Source organism: Sus scrofa, chromosome 9, assembly GCF_000003025.6.
Source record: "Sus scrofa isolate TJ Tabasco breed Duroc chromosome 9, Sscrofa11.1, whole genome shotgun sequence".
Taxonomy (NCBI): Eukaryota; Metazoa; Chordata; class Mammalia; order Artiodactyla; family Suidae; genus Sus; species Sus scrofa.
This window is the reverse complement of record NC_010451.4, coordinates 119,278,832-119,304,916: the sequence shown is the minus strand read 5'-3', so window position 1 is coordinate 119,304,916 and position 26,085 is coordinate 119,278,832. Positions and strand designations below refer to the sequence as shown.

At 39.4% G+C, this 26,085-nt stretch overlaps 1 long non-coding RNA gene across 1 annotated transcript in view; it reads left to right on the top strand.

The window, feature by feature from the left end:
* The window catches only part of LOC110255513, a 386,303-nt gene that overhangs the window by 308,340 nt on the left and 51,878 nt on the right, over positions 1-26,085 (top strand). The window contains exon 3 of the long non-coding RNA XR_002335934.1: positions 23,565-23,675. This is a non-coding gene — a long non-coding RNA (uncharacterized LOC110255513). The remainder of the gene's footprint in view (positions 1-23,564; positions 23,676-26,085) is intronic.

Below are 26,085 nucleotides of genomic sequence, written 5' to 3'. Positions count from 1 at the left end.
TTCTTTTTAAAAGTCCAGGATCTTTTTACCCATACCTTTACATCAAATTTATGTATGTATATTCACCCACCTGTGCTTTTACTCTGTTTGGAATTTCCAGAGGGTTTTCTGGGTTCAGGAGTTTATATATTGTGTGAGAGTATCGTTTACCTGCATCTAGTGTACCTAGAGTGTTACCTCATGAAGCACTCCTGGTCCCTCCCTTTCCCCCCTCCTTCCTCAGCAGCTGGTACATGCAGGCAGGAAGCACTCCTCACCCTGGACCTTTCAGTGTGCTGACATGCTCCCCAGCCTACTCCTGACCAACAGGCAACATAAAAACAGCCAGCTCATCTTACTCATTTTTGAATTCCCTCAGTCAAGCATAGTGCTTTGACACATAGTAGGTATGCACTGCATGCTTCCCAAGTGACTGGATTTCACTTTGGTGGCCTAGTGTCAGAGTTTAGAGTGGGAATATTTCCTGGTACTTCCAGGATTTATATCCACATATTATTGTGGAGCATCATTGTGTGTGTGTGTGCGCGTGTTGTTATTGTTGTTGTTGTTGTGTGTGTTGCGTTTAAGGAGGAAATAAGGAAAAAAATTCAAAGGCAAAGAAAATAAAATTCCCTGGCCGTCATTATAAATTCTCCTGAAAGGGACATGAACTCTCTCCCTATTCTGAACCTGCCTTTGTACCTGCTGCCTGTACCGCTCATTTTAGTACTTAATTAGCATGATGCCTTAAATGAAAGTCGCCCAGGATCATAGAAGGGTCCAATCTGCATAGTTACCTCAGGAATTCGGTGATGCCATAGCAGGTTATGTGGGATTCTGTTTCCACGCAGTCTCCCAAGTCACTGGGAGGAAGAATGATGAGAACTTTGGAGAACCCTGGGAAGGAAGGTGAGGGCAAAGTCTGCCCTCCATCCCTTGGGAAGATGTCCCAGACATCAAAAATGCATCCTGAGTCGGGAAAATTGAAGGACGGTGCTGGATCTCAGATCCCAGGGTGCAGAGCAGATGAGCAAGTATTCTGTTGGATTCCCTGGAGATTTCACCAACATCTTGGTGATCAGTGGGCTTGCAGACATTTCGCAATCGAACCAAGATGTAAGAGCCATTGCCTGGGGTGGGAAGACCTGCATTCAGTGTGGGAAAGAGGCGCCAGCATCCCCAGGAGAAACAAATGGTGGAAGGCAGGGATGTGGGTGGTGTGGGTGTGGACCAGGGCCTTGGTAAAGGGAAGCGAGGGCCTGAAGACCACCATGACTCCTCTTTCACTGTGTCATTAAGTTGCTCTGACACACAGAGGGAATTGGTCACAGTGAGGCCCTGTGTAGCATCAATGCCACTAGTGGTGACACAAGTACACATCAAACCAAGGGAATCCATGTTGGATCAACTCCCTCCATCTGAAAGGGACTGAGAAGTCAAGGTGATGATTCTTCAACCAATTTTCTTAATAAGCCTGTAAACCATAAAACGCCAAGTGGAAGGAGCATTTTAGTTAAGTCATCAGAGCCCACACTCTAAGCCTCAGCTTTTATCTGTTGTTGTTGTGATTATTATCATCATTATCTCCCTCAGGCTTTCTCTGAACAAGGGACTCCACCACCTGAATTTTTAAAAACCCCAGTACAACTGATATATATTAAATAGTTATATCTTTTAACCAACACATATAATTAAACATAACAAAACCTTCCCTCACACCAGTCTGCCAAGACAGTTGCTGTGATGCAAATTACTACCGGACACATCCCCTATCTCTTTCCTTCCAGAAGCGTATTCTGCTTGTGTTGCCTAGTGCTGCATTTTCTTTCCTTTTGCTTCCCACAGCCCTGATAGGGAGCAGGGCATGTATAATTTTCTGATGATCTGCTGCTTTTGATTATCTGCACCATTGCTTTCCAACATTAGCATGTATAATCAAGCGTTGATTTTATATTTGTCCATTGTGCATGCTCAGTTAAGTCCAGGAAGGTCAAAGGCGCTCTGTGATCTGTTCAGTGCCTAGAAGGGTGCTGAGCAGACTTGGGATGCCCAGACACAACTAACAGGAAGCCAGACTGAGCGCCAGAAGGCAGCTCTTTGATTGGGTTCCTTTCAGGTTTATTTAACCACAGTTCAAACCCCCTGGGATTTAGATCCCATTTTATAACCCACATTCTTCTGATCTTGGTGTAAAGAATGTGCTGGAACATCTCTTGACTATGATCCACATTAATATTAAAAGCTTCCAAAGTGGACAGAGACAGAGCTGAAGCCAGGATTTTCTATCCCTGGCATTGGGACAATTCAAGTATATGAGTCAACTTTCCCTCTCATCTGTGGTGCTAATGCTTAAAGTCGCCCCAGTAGAGTGTCATTCCTTATATTTCTCTTCCTCTCTGGAATATTATATTTTTTAAGGTAAATACCCTAACTCAGGTAAATAGTAAGTAGTTGTTAGCCCCTTGGTGTAAATAAGATTAAGGGTCAAATTAAATTGGGGTGTTTAAGATGGGTACAAGGGTGAGATTTCATGTTTGATTAAATATCTATGACCAAAAGACTCCATGAGATGGAGGCCAAGAGCAATGAAGTCCACTCACTGTGGAAATTACTTCCACACTGTCCACGCTGTCATTAAATGATGGTCAGTGCGTCTGGTGAGGCAGGGTGGGGGAGGGGAAGGTTAATAAGCTCCAACTTTAAAACTAAAAACAAGGAAAGCAAATAGACTTCTCAGTTAGCATCTCAAGGGGAGCCATAACTATAGCTGAGAGACCAACACTGTAGAGTATTTCTTAAGATTTGTAACATTACTGTATTTCTTATCCCTGTTACTTTTTTGGCTGCTTTTCCCCCCTGTAGATATTAAAAACAGACCCTTAACACCAAAAGGGCCTTTCTGATTATTTTGGAGACCACAGGGCAGAGGAGCAAGCTCGGCAGACCAATGCCCACACTACTGTGAGATCTTTGGGAGAAAAACCACATAGGTGATCCATAAAATGAAAAGGACAGAGAGGGGAGCAGAAGAAGCAGGCATACTCCTAAAGGCAGAAGGGTGCTTAACAATAGAAGGGCCCATTTGGTGGGAGAAACCAAAGCTTGTTACATTCGCCAGAGGCTAGAACAAAGCCTTTGGGGGCAGCAGCTACTGATGTGAATTCATTATCAGGGAAAGTGTACTGGGAGAAATGGTGGAAAGGAGAGCCAGCCAGGGACAAGTGGAGGTGTCACTTCGATTACTGTTCTGTTTAAGGCTGGCCTCCAACAAAGCTCGTAGTGATCACTTTCCGTGAAGGCCAGGGGGCTCCAGAGGGGAAAGAAAGCTCTTGATTTCAATTCAAGGTGTGCACTTTTCTCCTTGATATGAGTTTAGATCATGTTTCAATAAATGTCCTCCTGTAGAACAAGGTCTTCTTGTTAAAAATAAGGTTGACTGGAGACACACTTGATATGTCCAGTGGCATTTCTGCCTGTCCAGTCCAGGGAGGTCTTAGGTATACCATCCATCACTGCCTCTCTACACTTCTTCACACAATGCAAATTGCTGGGTCTCACCTATACAATTTTAATGGCATGAACCCTAATTGTTTCTGAGGTGCCCTGACATTGCATATCCTCAGCTGGATGGCATCACATTCCTGGGAATGATTTAAATTTGAGAAGAGAGCTGGAGTGTTTTGGTGTGGGGTGAAGGAATATTGGGGGTGATGATGAGGTAACTCTTTCTTCTCCTTCCCATGGGTTCAAATCCCTGCTGTGCTACAAACACATTGCTTGTTCTTAGGCTGTGAGGTCATAAGACCTGGATCTCAACACATCTTACTGACTGTAGGATTCATGATGAAGTTCCTTTAAAAACAAAACTTCTCCTGAACAGAGTGAAAATACAGTTTGGTTGCCTCAAATGAGACTAATAATACATGGCTGATTAAATGCGTGCCTTTCATTTATCTGTTGTTTGGCACAAATGTTCTGGAGCAACTTTTGATAAATAGAATCCTCTTTTGACCTGGGCTGGGGAGATGTTTCAGGCTTCCATGTTAAAATGGTGGCCAGTATAATTTTAAAAATGCATACCATCCAAGTCCATGATTTTTTTTTGTGTGTGTGGAAAGGTTCATTTGGGCCTTATATTAGATTCCAGATATAAGTGATATCATATGGTTTTTGTCTTTCTCTTTCTGACTTACTTCATTCAGTATGAGAGTCTCTAGTCCTGTTCATGTTGCTGTAAATAGCATTATGTTGTTCTTTTTTATGGCTGAGTAGTATTCCATTGTGTATATATACCACATCTTCCTAATCCAATCATCTCTTAATAGACATTTGGGTCATTTCCATGTCTTAGCTATTGTGAATTGTGCTGCAAAGAACTTGTGGGTGCATGTATCTTTTTTAAGGAAAGTTTTGTCCAGATATCTGCCCAAGAGTGGGATTGCTGGGTCATATGGTAGTTCTATGCATAATTTTCTAAGGTACCTCCATACTGTTCTCCATAGAAGGGAAGGGAGTGGGGTGGATTTGGGAGCTTGGGGTTGATAGATGCAGACTATTGCCTTTGGAGCAGATAAGCAATGAGATCCTGCTGTGTAGCTCTGGGAACTATGTCTAGTCACTTGTGATGGAGCATGATAATGGGAGAAAAAAGAATGTATACATGTATGTATAACTGGGTCACCATACTGTACAGTAGAAAATTTAAAAAAATTTTAAATAAATAAAAATGTATATTTGCCAAATTTTTCAGTGGACTTTGGACCTTTTCTCAAAGGTGATATATTAGAAGAAATTGTAAAAATAAATGTGAGTGCACTGAACGTCATTCACAGAATGACATCCTTTTCAAATTGAATGATGTGACGACATCCCACATTACTTTTTCCTGGAGGCATCTTATGAAAGCAGCTTGTAGATGGCCAGCCCTGGTTGATTGAGAGCAGATTTGGACACTGTCTAGACCCCATGAAAAATACAAATGCTCAATTGTTCCATCCTGTAGGATCGAAACTGAAACCTTTAAGGTCTGCCTCAAATGGTAGCAAACTAATGAAATGGAGAGTCAGAGTTATACAATAAATCTTGCCTGGTACAAAGCAGGCTACATGTAGGAGGGAGCGGGGGAGGGGTGGAGATACAGTCAGGCCAATTTAGTAGGGATGGCACCCCAGCAAATTTGATGAAGATACTCTCAGAAGTAATTGTCACTGTCTGTTTTTGAACCGTCTGGGAAAATAACCTGAAGCGCCAAGAGAAATGAATTTTCCCTTAAGTCCCTAAGTGAAGAGATCCTCAAAATGGTGATTTTATTCCTCACAGTGGAAGAGAAAGAATAGGGAAAAAAAAGAAGTGGTTTTGCTTTCTTCTGCTTGGACTTCAGAATAATGAGACCCACAGGCAGGAAGGGAGGGCTCCCAGGAGAGTAGCTGAGGACGGGCACAGAAGGAACTCACATGGGCCAATATCTGGAGCCATCGGACTCTGATTTTCTACATGAGTGAGAACACAGCACAGGACCATCAATCATAGTCAAAACTACCTCGGAATGCCCCCTTTTGCTGCTGCTCCTCTCGCTTCCTCCCACCTGCTCTCCCCACCTCCCCCTTTGAAAGGCAGGTGTATTATGTGTGACTAGAAATGTGACCTGCTCCTTGGATGCTAGGTGATTTATTTTTTACTGTTGTGTTGTTCTCTTTAAACTAGTCCTATGTTGTAGCTCGTCTGGGTATTACCACTTATTCCCTCAAATTTTAACACATGGAATTCTTGCAGACTCACTTAGCAAACATTTATGGAGCAAGAACTATATTGCCATATTAAAACCCGCTTATAAATCTGTCTTTCCGAAGTCGAAAGGGCCACTGGCTTGAAATGCCACCTCTTCTTGGGGATATCTGCATTTGCAAAGATGTGGGAAGTTATGCTACAGTTTGAGAGGGAAGTTATAGGTGGGAAGTTATGCTCCAGTTTGAGAGGAGTGAAATTTTTCCGGGGCGATTTTTGCTGGGAGGACTCTTGAGATCAGGATTATATGCCCTCACTTGCAATAGTAGCAGATGAGGAAATATACATGGTCCCCTTCCTGCAGAGAGATGACCTCTGCCCACTCCTGAGGGGAGAAGTGAGAGAATAATGAGACTGAGCCAGGGCAGGGAAAGCAAATTACTCGTCTAAGACTGACTGTTTGGGGTTTTTCTTTTTAAATCATTGCTTCATTAGTATATCGCTGTCTGTCTCCTTGATCTTATATTTCAGTTTCTGGCAGGTTAATCAGGAGGCTGTAGCTAAATCATCTATTGTCCGCGGGACACAGGCCACCCACAGACACACTGCTGCGCATGACAGCTCTTTGGTGGCATTGGCTCCTTTCTGCCCAGGTTGCCGTATCCCAGAGTCCTGCAACTGCTGGTTACCATGAACACTTCCTTGTGGTTTTGTTCTCAGAATGTCACAGTGACCAGCTTGCAGGTGGCATCCTACTCTACAGGCTGGCACAGATTTTCAACCATTATGCTGCTTGTACTGATGATTCTATTATTTGTTGCCAATGGTAATGTTTGATTTTCCTCTCTCTCTCCCTTTTTTTCTTTCCTAGTACATTTGGCTCCTTCCGAACCACTAGGATCAGGAATCATAGAAAGCAGCCCCTCCTCCTTTAAGTCTAGTCCTAAGATTTCTAGGTTTCTTCAGACTCAAATTCTGCCATGAGCAGCCTGAGCCCTGAGGGTCTTGCTGACGCCTTTCTCATTCTGTCCCCAAGCTCATGTCACCTGTCCACTCTTCCCGGCTTCATGCCAAATATAGATATGACTTTATTGTCCTTCATAACACTCTGGGAACCGCTGACCTCTGAACAATCCCATGGTCCTTGCATTTCTTGCTGTGGTTCATCAGAAACAAGCTGCTTTTATGTTGAAATGAGTTTTGCAGGGGTTGCAAATAGCATTTGTTGTCTGTCAGTGAGAATGTGAGTGAGGGATGAAGTTGAGAAGGACATGTTTAGATTCGGGGGGTCTTGATGCTCTGTGAGGAGTGAATATGATTTCCTAGGAGAAATAGCCAACAAAATGAGCTCTTCAAAAGTCCAGAGAAGACCCTCTGGAGCCACACAGAAAGGGGATGACTTTTGTCATAGGGAGTGAAACACAATGGAACCAAGGAGGTGGAGATGAGCAAGCAGAGTAACAGCTATGCTGCGAGTTACTTGATACAGTACTCACTCTAGCATCCAAAGTGATGGGTACAGCCAACATTTACCCTGATGGGCACTTATTTTGTATCTGGCATTGTTTTAAGTATTACACATACTATGTTTCACTTAATCCTTATAGCCATGCCCCAGTGAAATACCAGATTTATCACCATTTAAAGAAATGAAGTCCCTTATCTAAAAGACACAGCTAGTAAGTGTTGAAAGCAAACTTTGACCTCAGTCTGGTTTCAGACATTCACTTTTAACTTATGCTAATTGTGTTTAATTATAATACTTCTCTCTCAGTGCCCTTCATCAGACTCGCATACAGTATGATCAATGTATATTTGCTGAAAGAAAATACTCTCTCAAAGAAAAAAATAAAGCCAATTAGATCTCATCAGAGGAGAGAGTAAAGAATGCAGGTGCTGTCAGCAGTGACATCATCACCCTAGAAGTCTCAACTGAGTGGGATTTGGGAGTGCGGCTTTTCACAGTACTGTGGAAGGGATAAAGATGCTCCCTCCCTGTCCCAAAGATCAAAATTTCAGAGTTAGGACACAGTTTCTCCATTCTAGCCCCTCCAAACTCTATTATTCCTCAGCCATGCCATGCATAATCACCCATCCACACACTGGCTCTCGTCAGAAATGCTTAAAACACACACTCCTTTTTGTCCGCCAGACCACTCTTAATCATTATTTGAAGATCACCACTTCTCTATCATTTTCTCTGACCCTCATCTTGCCCTCTTGATTCAGAAGTAGCTATCCTTTGACTTTGAGTTTCTGTAACTGTTTATATCCAATGTTACCATGTTGCAATATAACTATTTGTTTATCATCTGTTTTCCCCACTCAACATGGACACTGACAGTCATATTTCATTGACCTGTGTATTCACCATACCAAGCCCAGGACTAGATGCCTACCAGGCGCTCATTAATACATTTGGGCTATGATGCAAATTGGGTTTCCTTTGCATTGTATTTTTCTCTAGTGGTTCAAAAGCTCCATAATCCTGCACAGGTGCTGAGGGCCAGAGCAATTACAGAGAATGGGTTACCTGTACCTCTCATCTTAACTGGCCATCAGCAACTTTATCCAAGGGAGGGTCAATTTGATTCAAAGGTGCAGAATTGAGGAAGAATATGTCATGAACTCGACTAAATGATTCTCTTAAAGTGTCAGCCCACTGAACTGGCCTTTCAGTTTTAAATGTTCCATCAGCCAAACAGCTTGCTCAGCTTTTCAGAGATCTATTACTTGATCTGAAAACATTGACACCATTTTGGCTTCCAATCTGATTTTAAGCCTGCTACAGATAATGCGTTTTCTCTGGATTAGGTGAAGCATCTTGGTTGTATTGGAGAAACATCAGTTATGTCTATGTCTTGGCTAGTATCAGCCAGAATTGGGAGCATGCCAGCTTTTACTTCATTGCTAACAGACTCCTTAATTAACCTGCTAAATCTAGCACACACTTCACTGTGGTTTTAGAAATGACATGCATAATATGCACATTTGTTCTTCCGCTCTACCTTTTCAAAAAATTTGTTCAGGTTAGTAGATAGTTAAATTTTCTTGGATTGTGCATTAAACCATTCCAAAAGAAGCAAGGATTCAGGAAATACCCAGCAGGCTTGGTTTCTTTTGACAAGACTTACTGTTGCCACCTTTACCCCTTGATAATTGAGTTCTTCCTCCCCCTTATATGTAAATAAATCAATCACTTAATCTAAAGTGTCTCCCTTCCTTGTAATGTCTCAATTCTCATAAAGTACCATTTGTGATGTGAAAGGCTGGAGAAAGCCCCTTCAGGGAGTTTTCCTTTTATAGAGGACGGTACGCTGAGAGCGGAGGCCCTGGCTTTTCCTGCTTCTTGGACTATGCATATGCATGCCTCCGTTTGTCATGCCTGAAATAAATTTGCTACCTGTGTTTTCACTTCATGCTTTGCACATAGTGCCCCCAATTGCTCCTCCTTGGGAGACTAAGCCAAGGACATTGTGTTCCATTTTCATGATGAAATGCAGATTTCCCATTGAACCTAATCAACCTTCATTTCAAAAGGTTGACAAGGCGGATACTTAAAGAATTCAGTTGGTTAAATTTATGGGACTGAAAAGAGACCATTCCAAGAATATTCTCTGATTCCAAAGCTATAGAATTTTTATTTGATTGTGAATTAAATTACATTTTCATTCACCTCAAGTTCTTCTCCATTTTGTGTCCCTCAAAGAGAGACAAACTTGTTGACAGTCACATGAGTCTCTGTAACATTTTGTCCCTGATTGAAAAGATCTGTGTTTTTTTTTTTAATCTTCAATTTTATTTTTTTACTGAAGTTGAGGTGACTTACAATATTATATTAGTTTCAGGTATGCCACATAGTGATTTGATATTTTTATTCATTACAAAATGATCATCATGATAAGCCTAGTTACCATACAAAGTTATAATATTCTTGACTATATTCGCTATGCTGTACATTACATCCCAATGGCTTGTTTATTTTATAACTGGAAGTTTGTGCCTCTTAATCTCCCCTAGCTATTTCACTCACCCCCACCCCACCCCCACCCTTCTTGCAACTTCCTGTTTGTTCTCTGTATCTATGACTCTGTTTCTGTTTTGTTACGGCTGTTTATTGTTTTATTTTTAATTCTACATATAAGTGAAATCTTACGGTATTTTTCTTTCTCGGTCTTATTTCACACAGCAAAATACCCTCTAGGTACATCCATGTTGTCACAAATGACAAGATGTCATTGTTTTTTATGGCTGAGTAAGAATACCACATATACCACACCTTTGTGTGTGTGTGTCTAGGGCCATATCTATGGCGTATGGAAGTTCTCAGGCTAGGGGTTGATTCAGAGCTGCAGTTGCCTGCCTATGTCACAGCCACAGCAACACCAGATCTGAGGTGCATCTGTGACCTACAACACATCTCATGGCAACGGTGGATACTTAACCCACTGAGCGAGGCCAGAGATTGAATCTGCATCCTCACGGGTGCTAGTTGGGTTTGTTATGACTGAGCTATGATAGGAGCTCCACATATACCACATCTTTATCTGTTCATCCTTCAGTGGACACTTCAGTTGCTTCCATTTCTTGGCTATTGTAAATAATGTTGCAGTGAACATAGTGTTACATATATCTTGAAAAGATCTGCAGTCTTGCAGCAAGACTTGCATCAGATAATATTTATACCAGTTGGTAGATCTGAGATTTTTGTATGAGAGAGCACAATATCTTTGTAGTCAGGAAGAGTAACATACCATCATGTGCCAGGGACTGTGCTAGGTTTTAACTGTGCTAAATCAGTTTTAGCAAAGCTGTGGGTTGGTGCTATTGTCCCCATTTCACAAAGAAAGGTGTCTGAACTCAGAGAGGCTTTCAAGCTCTTTGCCTAAAACACAGATACTAAGCCGAAGAGTCATCATTCAAACCAAGGCTTGTCTTTCTAAAAGCAGTTTCTTTTTCTTTATTCTACCAAACTCTTCCTTGAAAATCCTCGGTAGTGTGAGCAGGCCAATAGAACTTCAAATATCAAAGGAGCAGAGGTTTTGCCTACTTACCCTTGATGTGACCTCAGAGTCCCCCTCAACACAGCACTTATGTAGCCACTACCAATTAGTGTGGGTATGCAAGTGGAGAGTTATTTGCCATTCCTTTCTCTAAAGTTAGCTCCAAATCCTGCAGGTATGGATTTTATTTTTTGACCATAAAGATCAAAACCCTAAACCAGTCTGCTAGAGAAGCAGCTATAATGAAAGGGGGAATGTGAACACAGAGACCTAAAGAACTAACCTGAAGAAGTAAGGTGGGTGTCAGCAGGAGGCACTGATGAGACCAACAAGTGACAAAGGACAAAATAATCTTGTTTTTAATTTCGCCAATTGTGAGTTCCCTCTTAGAAGAGGCTCAGAACTTTGCAACTATCCCAGAAAGGTATAACAAACAACCAGATTTCTCTCCCAGTCTAATTCAGTCTTTCAGGTTAATTTAAACATGATGTGTAATCATACACCTGAATCATTTGTACCCGATTCATGCTTCTCCTCTAGTTTGCTCATATGTCTTCATATCTTTGTGTATTTTGTCACTCACCCACAATCCATTTTCCCCTTTCTAGATCACACCAGCACCCCTGGCTCACCTCTCCCTCTAGCAACCTCAGCATCCTAGTCATACATCTGGTGCACCAGCATGGAGGATTTGTCCAGAAGTCAGGTCATCCTAGACTATGAATTGTGTATGTGGCTAGGGTCCCAAAGTCAAACAGAGTGGCTTGTAGATAACATGAATAGTAAAAATAAACATGCTTTTTTCCTACACACACACACACACACACACACACACACACACACACACAGTTTTGAAACCCTTGACAAACTATATCTGTGTTACAAGATAGTTTATTTTCCATTTTTAACTCAGACTGCATCTAAGCAGGATTAATACTGCTAATAGCAAGGCCTTGATTTTCTGAAGTCTAAGGTAGTCTTGGTTATGCAAAATTGACTGTAAGGTCCCAGAGCCAGGCAGGATCACTTTGCGTAATAAAGGAGAAAGTTGAAGTTTGGGAGGCAAGGAAAGATCCAAGAGTAAGTAACAGGAAAAGGGGCTGTTGTGCAGTTATGTTCAGCAAAAATCCACAGGACTGACATGGCTGAGAAGGGATTTGAGGTATAGATTTATTCTAATGGGAACATTTAAGAAGTCTGTGGTGTGATATCATATAAAACTCCTACCATCACTTGTTGATTTCTGCCCCTAGTTTAGGGTGATTGGATACCTTTAAAGGAATTTAAAGGGATACCAAGTTTTAGGTCCAGAATTAGGAAAAATAGAGGGTGTAGATTTGTGTGAATGAGACATAGGAAAGGCAGTGGGGGGCTCAAAACTATTAAAAGAAAGATTTAATTTTATTTTTTTTTTAAACATTTTTGTTTTTTTCATTATAGTTGATTTACAATGTTCTGTCAATTGCTGCTGTACAGCAGAGTAACCCAGACATACATATGTATACATTCCTTTTCTCACATTATCCTCCATCATGTTCCATCATAAGTGACGAGATAATAGTTCCCTGTGCTATACAGCAGGATCGCATTGCTTATCCACTCCAAATGCAATAGTTCGCATCTATTAACCCTAAACTCCCAGTCCATTCCACTCCCTCCCCCTCCCCCTCAGCAACCACAAGTTGGTTCTCCATGTCCATGAGTTCATTTCTTTTCTGTGGATTTCGTTTGTGCCACATATTAGATTCTAGATATAGGTGATATCATATAGTATTTGTCTTTCTCCTTCTGACTTACTTCACTTAGTATGAGAGTCTCTAGTTCCATTCATGTTGCTGCAAATGGCATTATGTTCTTTTTTATGGCTGAGGAGTATTCCATTGTGTATATATACCACATTTTCTCTTTTTTTTGTTACCCGATATATTTTTTTATTACCCAAATGAATTTATCACATCTGTAGTTGTATATTGATCATAACAATCTAATTTAACAGGATTTCCATCCCACAGCCCAAGCACATCCCCCCACCCCCCAAACTGTCTCCTCCAGAGACCATAAGTTTTTCCATGTCTGTGAGTCAGCATCTGTTCTGCAAAGAAGTTCAGTCTGTCCTTTTTTTAGATTCCACATGTTAGTGAAAGCATTTGATGTTGGTGTCTCATTGTATGGCTGACTTCACTGAGAATGATAATTTCTAGGTCTACCCATATTGCTAAAAATGCCAGTATTTCATTCTTTTTAACGGCTGAGTAATATTCCATTGTGTATATGTCCCACATCTTCTTTAGCCACTCCTCTGTCGATGGTTGTTTCCATGTCTTGGCTATTGTAAATAGTGCTGCAGTGAACATCGGAGTACATGTGTCTTTGCGAGTCGTGGTTTTCTCTGGATAGATGCCCAGGAGTGGGATTGCTGGATCAAATAGCAGTTCTATTTTTAGTTTTCTGAGGAATCTTCATACTGTTTTCCACAGTGGTTGCACCAATTTACAATCCCACCAACAGTGTACTAGTGTTCCTTTTTCTCCACACCCTCTCTAGCACTTATTGTTTGTAGACTTTTGGTTGATGGCCATTCTGGCTGGTGTAAGTGGTACCTCACAGTGGTTTGATTTGCACTTCTCTAATAATGAGTGATGTAGAACATCTTTTCATGTGTTTCTTGGCCATCCATATGTCTTCTTTGGAGAACTGTCTGTTTAGATCTTCTGCCCATTTTTTGATGGGGTTGTTTGTTTTTTTGGTATGGAGCTGCAGAAGTTGTTTATAAATTTTGGAATCGATGTCAGTCGATTCACTTGCAAAGATTTTCTCCCATTCTGTGGGTTGTCTTTTTCATTTTGTTTAGGGTTTCCTTTGCTGTGCAGAAACTTTTCAGTTTGATTAGGTCCCATTTGTTTATTTTTGTTTTTATTGTCAATACTTTGATAGGTGGATCTGAGGAGATGTTGCTGTCGTTTAGGTCAAAGAGTGTTTGGCCTATGTTTTCCTCTAAGAGTTTTATAGTGTCTGGTCTTATATCTAGGTCTTTCATCCATTTGGAGTTTATTTTTGTGTATGGTGTTAGGAAGTGTTCTAATTTCATTCTTTTCCATGTGACTGTCCAGTTTTCCCAGCACCATTTATTGAACAAGCTATCCTTTCTCCACTGTATATTCTTGCCTCCTTTGTAATAGATTAGTTGGCTGTAAGTGCATGGGTTGAATTTTGGGCTTTCTAATGTGTTCCACTAATCTATATTTCTGTCTTTGTGCCAGTACCATGCAGTTTTGATGACTGTTGCTTTGTAGTATAGTCTGAAGTCCAGAAGCCTGATTCCTCCAGCTCCATTTTTCTTTTTCAGGATGTCTTTGGCTATTCTGGGTCTTTTGTGCTTCCAAACAAACTTTAAAATATTTTGTTCAAGTTCTGTGAAAAATGTCCTTGGTAATTTTATATGGATTGCATTGAATCTGTAGATTGCCTTGGGTAGGATAGTCCTTTTGATCATATTGACTCTTCCAATCCAAGAGCATGGTATGTCTTTCCATCTATTTGTGTCATCTTTGATTTCTTTCATCAGTATCTCACAGTTTTCAGAGTACAGGTCTTTTGTCTCTTTAGGTAGGTTTACTCCTAGGTACTTTATTCTTTTGGATGCGATGGTAAATGGGATTGCTTCCCTAATTGCTCTTTCTGATCTTTCACTGTTAGTGTATAGAAATGCTGTTGATTTCTGTGTATTGATTTTGTATCCTGCGACTTTGCCAAATTCATGGATGAGCTCTAATAGTTTTCTGGTAGAGTCGTTAGGATTCTCTAGGTATAGTATCATGTCATCTGCAAATAGGGATGGTTTTACTTCTTCCTTTCCAATTTGGATTCCTTTTATCTCTTTTACTTCTCTGATCGCTGTGGCTAGGACTTCCAGAACTATGTTGAAGAGTAGTGGCGAGAGTGGACATCCTTGTCTTGTTCCTGATGTCAGCGAGAATTCTTTCAGCTTTTCACCATTGAGAATGAAAACTTTTCTTGATAAGTTTGCTATGGGTTTGTCATATATGGCCTTTATCATGTTGAGGTAGGTTCCCGTTATGCCCAGTTTCTGAAGGGTTTTTATCAGAAATGGGTGTTGGATTTTGTCAAAGGCTTTTTCTGCATCTATTGAGAGGATCATATGCTTTATATTCTTCAGTTTGTTAATGTGATGTATCACACTGATGGGTTTGCAGATATTGAAGAACCCTTGCATCCCTGGGACAAATCCCACTTGATCATGATGTACAATCCTGTTAATGTATTGTTGGATTTAGTTTGCTAGTATCTTGTTGAGGATATTTACATTGATGTTCATCAGTGAAATTGGCCTGTAGTTTTCTTTTTTTGTGGAGTCTTTGTCTGGTTTTGGTACCAGGGTGATGGTGGCCTCATAGAATGAGTCTCTTCCTCTGCAATTTTTTGAAATAGTTTCAGAGGAATAGGTGTTAGCTCTTCTCTAAATGTTTGATAGAATTTGCCTGTGAAGCCATCTGGTCCTATACTTGTTTGTTGGAAGTTTTTAAATCACAGTTTCAATTTCAGTTCTTGTGATGGGTCCATTTATCTTTTCTATTTCATCTTGGTTTAGTCTTGGAAGATTGTACTTTTCTAAGAATTTGTCCATTTCTTCTAGGTTTTCTGTTTCATTGGCGTATAGTTGCGGATAGTAGTCTCTTATGATCCCTCGTATTTCTGTGATGTCCATTTTTACTTCTATTTTCATTTCTAATTTTATTGATTTGAGTCCTCTCTCTTTTTTTTCTTGATAAGTCTGGCTAGGGGTTTATCAATTTTGTTGGTCTTTTCAAAGAACCAGCTTTTTGTTTCATTGATCTTTTCTGTGGTTTTCTTTGTTTCTATTTCATTGATTTTCTCCTCTGATCTTTATGATTGCTTTCCTTCTACTAACTTTAGGTCTTGTCTGTTCTTCTCTCTTGAGCTGCTTTAGATGTAAAGTGAGTTTGTTTATTTGAGCTTTTTCTTGTTTCCTGAGGTGGGCTTGTATTGCTATAAACTTTCCTCTTAGAACGGCTTTTGCCGCATCCCATAGGTTTTGGAGTGTCATATCTTTGTTGTCATTGCTTCTAGGTATTTTTTAATTTCCTCATTGATTTCTTCAGTGATCCATTGGTTATTTAGTAGCATGTTGTTGAGTCTCCACATGTTTGTGTCTTTTGCATATTTTTTCTTGTTGTTGATTTCCAGTCGTATAGCATTGTGGTCGGAAAAGATGCTTGATATGATTTCAATTTTCTTAAAATTACCGAGGCTTGATGTGTAGCCCAGGATGTGATCAATCTTAGAGACTGTTCCATGTGCACTTGAGAAGAATGTGTGTTCTGTTGCTTTTGGATGGAATGTCCTATAAATATCTATTAAGTCCATCTGGCTTAATGCATCCTTCAGGGCCTGTGTTTCCTTACTGATTTTCTGCCTGGTTGATCTGTCCATTGCTGTAAGTGGGGTGTTAAAGTCCCCCAATATGATTGTGTTATTGTCAATTTTTTCTTTTAAGATTGTAAGCAGTTGCCTTATATATTGTGGTGAACCTATGTTGGGTGCATAGATATTCAAAATTGTTATATCATCTTCTTGGATTGATCCTTTGATCATTATGTAATGTCCTTCTTTGTCCCTTAAAATAGACTTCATTTTAAAGTCTATTTTGTCTGATATGAGTATTGCTACTCCAGCTTACTTTCAATCTCTGTTTGCATGAAATATTTTCTTCCATCCTCTCACTTTCAATATGTATGTGTCCCTAGAAATGAAGTGGGTCTCTTGAAGGCAGCATATATATGGGTCTTGTTTTTGTATCCATTCAGCCAGTCTATGTCTTTTGGTTGGGGCGTTTAGTCCATTCACATTTAAGGTAATTATTGATATGTATGTTCTTATTGCTATTGTATTAATTGCTTTGGATTTGTTTTTGTTGCTCTTTTTCCTTTCCTCCTTCTCTTGTTCTTTTCTGCCTAGAGAAGTTCCTATAGTATTTGTTGTAAGGCTGGTTTAGTGTTGCTGAATTCTCTCAGCTATTGCTTATTTATGAAGATTTTGGTTTCTCCTTCAAATCTGAACGAGAGCCTTGCTGGGTAAAGTAATCTTGGTTGGAGGTTTTTTCATTTCATCATGTTAAGTATATCATGCCACTCCATTCTGGCCTGCAGAGTTTCTGCTGAAAAATCTGATGACTTTTTCGAGGTTCCCTTGTATATTACTTGTTTCTTTTCCCTAGCTGCTTTCAAGATTTTCTCTTTGTCTTTAATTTTGGTCAGTTTGATTAATATGTGTCTCAGGGTGTTCCTCCTTGGGTTTATTTTATATGGTACTCTTTGCGCTTCCTGGATTTGAGTGAGTGGTTCCTTTCCCATGTTAGGGAAGTTTTCGGCTATTATCTCTTGGAATATGTTTTCTGTCTCCTTCTCTCTCTCTTCTCCTTCTGGCACCCCTATAATCCGGATGTTGGTGCGTTTATTGTTGTCCCAGAGCTCTCTGAGACTCTCTTCATTTATTTTCAATCTTTTTTCTCTTTTCTGTTCTGCATCCGTAATTTCTACTGATCTGTTCTTCACCTCACATATTTGTTCTTCTGCCTTCTGTATTCTGCTGTTAGCTGCCTCTAGTGAATTTTTTATTTCAGTTACTGTATTTTACATCTCTTCTTGTTTAAGTTTTATATCTTGTATCTCTTTGCTCAGTGTTTATACCACATCTTCTTAATCCATTCATCGTTGATGAACATTTGGGTTGTTTCCATGTCTTAGCTATTGTGAATAGTGCTGCCATGAACATAAGCGTGCATGTATCTTTTTCAAGGAATGTTTTGTCCGGATATATGCCCAGGAGTGGGATTGCAGGACCATGTGATATTTTTATATTTAGTTTTCCATACTGTTTTCCATAGTGGTTGTACCAATTTAAATTCCCACCAAAAGTGAAGGAGGATACTCTTTTCTCCACATTCTCTACAGCATTTTTTATTTATTGACTTGTTAATGATGGGCATTCTGACTGGTGTGAGGCGGTAACTCAGAGGAGTTTTGATTTGCATTTCTCTGATAATTAGTCATGTTGAGCATTTTTTCATGTGCCTATTGGCCATCTGTATATCTTTGGAGAAATGTCTAATCAGGTATTCTGCCCATATTTCAATTGGGTTCTTGGTTTTTTGTCATTGAGTTGTACATGTTATTTGTATATTTTAGAGATGAAGCCCTTGTCAGTTGCATCATTTGAAACTATTTTCTCCCATTCTATAGGCTGTCCTTTGTTTTTGTTTTTTTATGGTTTCCTTTACTGTGCAAAAGCTTATCAGTTGGATTAGGTCCCATTTGTTTATTTTGCTTTTATTTCTGTTGCTTTGGGAGACTGATCTAAGAAAACATTTGTACAGTAGATGTCAGAGAATGTTTTCCCTACATTCTCTTTTAGGAGTTTTATGATGTCTTTCTTACATTTAAGTCTTTAAGCCATTTTGAGTTTATTTTTGTGCATGGTGTGAGGGTATGTTCTAGTTTCATTGATTTGCATGCAGCTGTTCAGTTTTCCCAGAAATACTAGCTGAAGAAACTGTCTTTTTCCCATTTTATATTCTTGCCTCCTTTGTTGAAGATTAATGGACTGTAGGTGTCTGGGTTATTATCTGGGTTCTCTGTTCTGTTCCATTGGTCTGTATGTCTGTTTTTATACCAGTACTATACTGTTTTGATTACTATGGCCTTGTAATATTGCCTGAAGTCTGAGAGAGTGATGCCTCCTGCTTGTTTGTTTTTTTTTTTTTTCTTTTCTTTCTTTTTTTTGTTTAATTTTCCTCAGGATTATTTTGGAAATTCTGGGTCTTTTATGCTTTTATATACTTTTTTTTCTCTGTCTTTTCAGGGCCACATCCATGGCGTATGGATTTTCCCAGGCTAGGGGTCTAATCAGAGCTACAGCTTCCGGCCTATGCCAGAGCCACAGCAACACCAGATCCAAGCCTTGTCTGCGACCTACACCACAGCTCATGGCAATGACGGATCCTTAACCCACTGAGTGAGGCCAGGGATCGAACCCACAACTTCAATGCAGTTCCTACTTGTATTCGTTTCCACTGTGCCATGATGGGAACTCCAATATACATTTTTGAATTGTTTGCTCTAGTTCTGTGAAAAAATGTCATTGGTAGTTTGATAGGGACTGCTTTGAATTTGTAGATTGCTTTGGGTAGTATGGCCACTTTAACAATGTTAATTTTTCCAATGTATGTGCGTGGAATATCTTTCCATTTCTTTCAGTTCTCTTTAATTTCCTTGATTGATGTTTTATAGTTCTCAGGATATAAGTCTTTCAACTCCTTAGTCAGGTATATTCCTAGATATTTAATTTGGGGGGGGGCATGATTTTAAAAGGTGTTGTATTTTTATATTCCTTTTCTAATATTTCATTTAAAAATTTTTTTATTGTTATTTCCCCAATACAATTTTTTTCTACTGTACAACATGATGACCCAGTTACACATACATGTATACATCCTTTTTTCTCCCATTATCATGTTCTGTCATAAGTGTCATAAGTGACTAGACAGTTCTCAGTGTTACACAGCAGGATCTCATGGCTAATCCATTCCAAAAGAAATAGTTTGCATCTATTAACCCAACTCCCAATCCATCCCACTCCCTCCCTCTCCCCCTTGGCAGCCACATATAAATGTAACTGATTTCTGAATGTTAATCTTGTATCCTTCTACTTTTCTGAATTCGTTCAAGTAGTTTTTGTGTGGAGTCCTTAGGATTTTCTATATATAATATCATGTCATCCGCCTAGAGTGACAGTTTTATCTCTTCTCTTCCAATTTGGATACCTTTTATTTATTTTGTTTGTCTGATTGCTGTAGCTAGGACTTCCAATAATATGTTGAAGAAAAGTGAAAGTGGGCATCCTTGTCTTGTTCCAGATTTTAGTGGGAAGGCTTTCAGCTTTTCTCCACTGACTATTATACTCTGTGAGTTTGTCATAAATGGCTTTAATTATGTTAAGGTATGTTCCCTCTATACCCACTTTGGTAAGAGTTTTTATCATGAATGGATGTTGGATTTGTCAAATGCTTTTTCTGCATCTATTGAGATTACCATGTGGTTTTGACTTTTCTTTTGTTAATGTGGTCTATGGCATTGATTGGTGTATGCTGAACCATCCTTGTGAATATGGGATGAATCCTACTTGGTTGTGGTGTATGACCTTTTTAAAATGTTGGATTCAGTTGGCTAAAATTTTGATGAGAACTCTATATTCTATATTCATTAAAGATATTGGCTTGTAATTTTCCTTTTTGGTAGTATCTTTGTCTGGTTTTGGTATTAGGGTGATGGTGGCTTCATAGAATGTCTTTGGAGTATTATTTCTTCTTCAACCCTTTAGTAAGTTTAAGAAGGATGGGTATAATTTCTTCTTTGTATGTTTGGTAGAATTCACCTGTGAAGCCATCTGGTCCTGGACTTTTATTCATAGGGAATGTTTTTATTAAGAGAGATATTTTCAAGTTTGTGTTAGATTATTTAAATTAAGGTATCTACACCCTCAGGTATTGCCTTTCCACCCTAGAGTTCCTGGTCTGAAGCATAGAGCCCCCAAAATAACTTGAAGTATTTTCTCAGTTTCCTCAAGGTTGCATGATTAGTATTATTTTAGATGCACTAAAGAAGAGCTAAGTTATTCCATATGTTGGATGCTTCAGTGAAAGAGTGGACACATTTCTCCTGGAGGCCACATCAAGCCCACTGTTTGTTTTTGTAAATAAAGTTTAATTGAAATACAGCTATTCCCATTAAATTATATATTACAGATGGTGGCCTTCATTCTATAATGGTAGAGTGTATGGCCCATTGTTTTGTGTTCGTTTATGACATGGTTAGTCATTTGGGTTCTGACATAAGAGGACACAGAAAAGAGGCCTAACTATATAGATTTTCAGGCAGTTCCCATCGTGGTACAGCAGAAACGAATCCAACTAGGAACCATAAAGTTGCAGGGTTGATCCCTGGCCTCGCCCAGTGGGTTAAGGATCTGCTGTTGCCATGAGCTGTGGTGTAGGTCACAGACAAAGCTCAGATCTGGCATTGCTGTGGCTGTGGTGTAGGCTGTCAGCTGTAGCTCAGATTAGACCCCTGGCCTGGGAACTTCCATATGCTTCAGGTGCAGTGCTGAAAAGCAAAAAAAAAAAAAAAAAAAAGAGAGAAAACAGATTTGCATGCCCACAAGGCCTGCTGGGAAAGACTATGGTTAGGAATCAAGAAGCAGAATACAGGAGTGGTGGAATGCTTCAATCCTCCACTACTTTCATTAGGGTGTCTGCCAGAAAGGCAAATCAGGGTCAGGGCTGAGTGAATAGTTTAGCACTGGCTATTTTGCTGTATTTCAATGGGTTTTAGACTGTTGTGGTGATCTCTTAACTGTCTGATCCCTGGTTTGGGGATGATTAAGGCAGGGTGCAAGCTTCTAGAGTGCTAAGTTTGCATATCAAAAGCCCGCTCCTACTGGACACTTTACTTTCTCTAAGAACTGACTAGTCTTGGATGGGGCAGTCTCTCCCCAGCCAGCACTATTTTTTAAGATGTCAAAACAAAATAATATCCAAAAAATTAAAAATACATACAACGCACCCTTAAAGCCTAAGATGTGTTCTCTCTGGCCCTTTAACAAAGTTTGCCTGCATTTAGGGCAGTAGGTCTTCATTAGGCCTTAATTTTTTGGGGGGGGGAACTCCAGTTGAGAAAGGATGACCTAGTATATCTAGTAGCATCTTAGATTAAGCAACCAGCTTAGAATTGATACAGGACTGTGTCCTGGCCAGGAGTACCAAACTCTCCAATACACACTAACAGGGAGGAGTGATTAGCTGTACAGGTAATAAGGGCTTCCACCAACAGCTGTAGCTGAGACTTAGCCATTGCTGAAAGAATCTAGATCAAAAAGGGCAACACAATGTTTGCAACTTTGCCAGAATACCACTCAGCTTATGCCATGGCCTATGATTCAAAACCAGCTGGGAAAGAGAATCCCTTGAAGGAGTCTACCAAGGTCATGGATTGATCATAACTGAGGGGAAACTCAAATATATACACAGTTCCCTTTCTCAGAAAGACAGTGCTTCTTCTACCTTTAGACATAAGAATCTGTATTATTTGAGATCTCCTTTTGACCTGCCATGCATGGACAGAATCTCTTATTTTGCTTTATTCTGTTGGAGTCCTTTGTACCAGCCACCTGAGAGCCACATTGGGCACTGCAGTCTCTGTTTAAAGAGATAACCTGTTTAGGGCTTCATGTGCAAATATTTTTCAACCCTGTGCCTCAGTGAGTTGCCTCACCATTAACTTTTCCTCTAACATGGTTTAATCCTAAGAAATCTGTCTTTGAGGAGGTTTTTGATCTTTGCCCCGACGTCCCTTTCAGCTAGAGCATTACCCCTGGTTTAGCTTCTGCCTAAACAGAAGCTGCAGTTGGCATTGCTGAAGTCTCTGCCCCTAAGCACATCTGCTGTGTTGTTTTTATTTTTCCTATGACGTTGAATATTAGGGGCTTAAGTAACATTTCTTTCTCCCATAATTTTTTTTTCTTTTTTACAGCTGCCCCTGTAGCATATGCAAGTTCCTGGCCTAAGGATCAAATAGGAGTTGCAGCTGCAGGCCTACACCACAGCCACAGCAACACAGGATCCAACTAAGCTGCATCTGCAACCTACTCTGCAGCTCATGGCAATGCTAGATCCTTAACCCACTGAGTGAGGCCATGGATGAAATCCTCATCCTCACAGAGACAATGTTGGGTCTTTAACCCATTGAGCCAGAAAGGGAACTCCTCTCCCATATTTTTTTTTCTGCAATAACAGGAAAGGTCTCTAGTGCTTCGTTTTCCTTGCTAGTTCTGATTCGCCTTTTTAAAGCCTCAGATAAGGTTCTGACAGTTTTCATCTCCTTCTGAAGTTAGTTCCTTTCCTTCTCTTCCACGTGAAAGGCTGGTAGTATTTACTAGACTAAGTGCTCTCGTCACACTCTCTCCTTTTTGATTTACAGCCTAGGCAGGAGTAATATTCCAATATCTAACCTTCAGTACAACGTAGGCACCAACAAATCAAAAGAAACACTGACTGTAAATAAGGCATATGGGCATGTTGTTACTTTCCATTGTATTCTAGCTGACTATTCAGTCTAGCCTTAGACATTGACATTTTAAAAACATATGCTTGGTATGTATTTTTTTCTTTCGGGACCTCTTACAGTGAGAAATAAAAAGTCAGTGCATTCTGGTCGATAACATCATCCGTTGCTCAAGAAACTCCTCTTTGACTTCCCAATGCTGAGTTGATTAACCTGACCCGGGAAGTGTTATTCTAGGTGAATATCTAAGGCAATCCAGGACTCACTTTTTTATTGTCTTCCCCAGGTCCCTGTAGTATATTTTATTTGTTTCTCACATTCCCTTGGAGGCCAGGTTTCAGACAATCTTGAGCACATGCCAATAACAACCTGCCCCCATGGTGTGCCATGTGAGTGGGCTCACATAGACTCACAAGAGCTGAATGTGCCCTTCTGTTCCCAAATCCATGTGCAGTGATACTGTACTGTGAGCTTGAACTCAGCCTTGGAGGGAGTATTTATATCATAGAAATTCCCAAACACTACAAATAAGGTTATTATTATTTTTTCTGGAGAGTGGGTCATTAAATATTAACCATCACAATACTGTATCCCCACCTACAATAACCAATTTGCTGTGAAACTCACCCCAATAATGCTATGAGTATTGATGCTGGTCTTTTTTAACTTGTCTAATATTTTTTTTCTTAAATCCTTCTTACAGCTATCCCAGCTTCGGCGAGCAGTTCCCTGACTGCTTTTACAAGTAGAAATTATCTTCAGCTTTAAAACAAGCAGTTTGTGGACCCAGGCTCCTTTGGGGGAAAAATGACAGGTAAGTCAGGGATCTTGTTCTCTTGTTCTGCGGGATTTCTTTGAACTATAGCAACACCTTTGCATCTAGAACAAATAAAACTTCTGCTCTCCTTTTCTAATCCATCTCTTTTCCCCCGTCATAGCATTTCTGTCTATTGGCCCCCATGATTATTTTTTCACATTCAGATGGGTCTCGGCAGCCCTCTAAGATTGCCTAAGGAAAGCTTTCCTTCTTTCTCCCAGAGTTCCAGGTATATAAAAAGTTGTATGCATATTCTTAAACAAATTCAGTTTCTTACCTGAGCAAACTTGATTGCTTGTAACTTCCAGACACAAATCTTTTTAGCCTTTGAAACTCAATCACTTATGTTTTTTTTTTCAGTTCCTTAATCCAAGAAGATACTTTATCTTTTATAAAATAAGGTTTCCTATTCTTTAAAAAAAGTCTATTAGTAAAATCCACCCTCTGGGATATAATGTACAGCATGGTGATTATAGTTAATAATGTATCATATACTTGGAAGTTTCTAAGAGAGTAGATCTTAAATGGTCTCACAACACAAATGAGATGGTAATTATGCGACGTGAAGAAAGTGTTAGATAGTGCTTTGGGAGCAATCATTTTTTAGTACATAAATACAATAAATCAAGTTATTGTACATCTTAAATTTACACAATATTATATGTCATTTATATATCAATAAATCTGGAATGTGAAATTAAGTTCATGGTGAGTGTTTAAAACCTGAAGCCATGGTCACAACTTCTATAATTAATAACTCTGAAGCCAAGCAGATATCATGACACAGGTGATAATCACTGGACATCTGTAAACATCTTGCAAAACCTACAAGTTAACCCCTCCCCACTTCTCCTACTTGGGCTTGAATACAAGGCAAAATGGCCTAAAAGAGCTGATTTCTAGAATGTATCTTTACTTCTTTTCTTCTTGTCACTTTCAAGTTAAAAGTCAAATACCATCTCTGAAAGGACTTCTCTGACTCCCCTGGTAGTTTTTCCTTGGTACTTTGTTTTCATTCCATTTAATTGAATTTGTATTGTATAATAATTTTTTCAATAATTTCATTCTTCTTCTACTATGAAGTAATTGTAGACTAGGTAGACCAGTATATCTTTTTTATTTTTGTACTTACTCTAATTTGATTTACAAAGTTGTGCCGTTTTCTGTTGTAAAGTGGCTCAGCTATATATGTGTGTGTATGTGTATGTACAAATACATTCTTTTTTTTAATATATTTCCCATCATGTTCTATGTCAAGAGACTGGACACAGTTCCCTGTGATATACTGTAGGACCTAATTGTCCATCCATTCTAAATGCAATAGTTTGCCTCTATTAGCCCCAGACTCCCAGTCAATCATACTCCCTTTCCCCACCAGCCTTGGCAACCACAAGTCTCTCTCTATGTGAGTCTGTTTCTGTTCTGCAGGTAGGTTAATCTGTGCCATATTCTGGATTCCACATATAAATGATACCATATCATACTTGTCTTTCTCTTCCTGACTTACTTAACTTAGTATCATAATTTCTGTTTGCATCCATGTTGCTTTGAGTGGCATTATTTTGTTCTTTTTCATGTCTGAGTAGTATTCCTTCATATATATGTACCATATCTTCTTAACCTATTCATCTATCAATAGAGATTTAGGTTGTTTCTATGTCTTGGCTATTGTAAACTGTGCTTCCATGAACATAGAGGTGCATGTATTTTTTTTCAATGAAAATTTTGTCCAGATATATTCCCAGGAGTGGGATTGCTAGATCATATGGTAGTTCTATTTTTAGTTTTCTGAGGAACCTCCATACTGTTTTCCATAGCAGCTGTACCAACTAACATTCCCACCAACAGTGTAAGAGGGTTCCCTTTTCTCCATATCCTCTCCAGCATTTGTTATCTGTAGACTTATTAATGATGGCCATTCTGACCAGTGAGAAATTGTAGTTTTTATTTGCATTTCTCTAGTAATTAGCAATTTTGAGCATTTTTTTTCATGTGCCTGTTGGCCATCTGTATGTCTTTGGAGAAATGTCTAGTTAGGTCTTATGCTCATTTTTCATTTGGGTTATTTGTTGTTGTTGTTGTTGTTGTTGTTGAGACCTTTGAGTTGTTTTTATATTTTGGAGATTAAGCCATTGTCAGTTGCATCATTTGCCAACATTTTCTCCCTTTACGTACATTATCTTTTTATTTTGTTAATGGTTTCTTTGCTATGCAAAAGCTTATAAGTTTAAGTTCCATTTGATTTGTTTGTTTGATTTGTTTTGTTTTTATTTCTATTGGCTTGAAAGACTGACCTAATAAAATATTCATATGTTTTATGTGGGAATGTTTTGCCTGTGTTCTCTTCTAGGAGTTTTATGGTATCATGTCATATGTTTAAGTCTTTAAGCCATTTTTAGTTTATTTT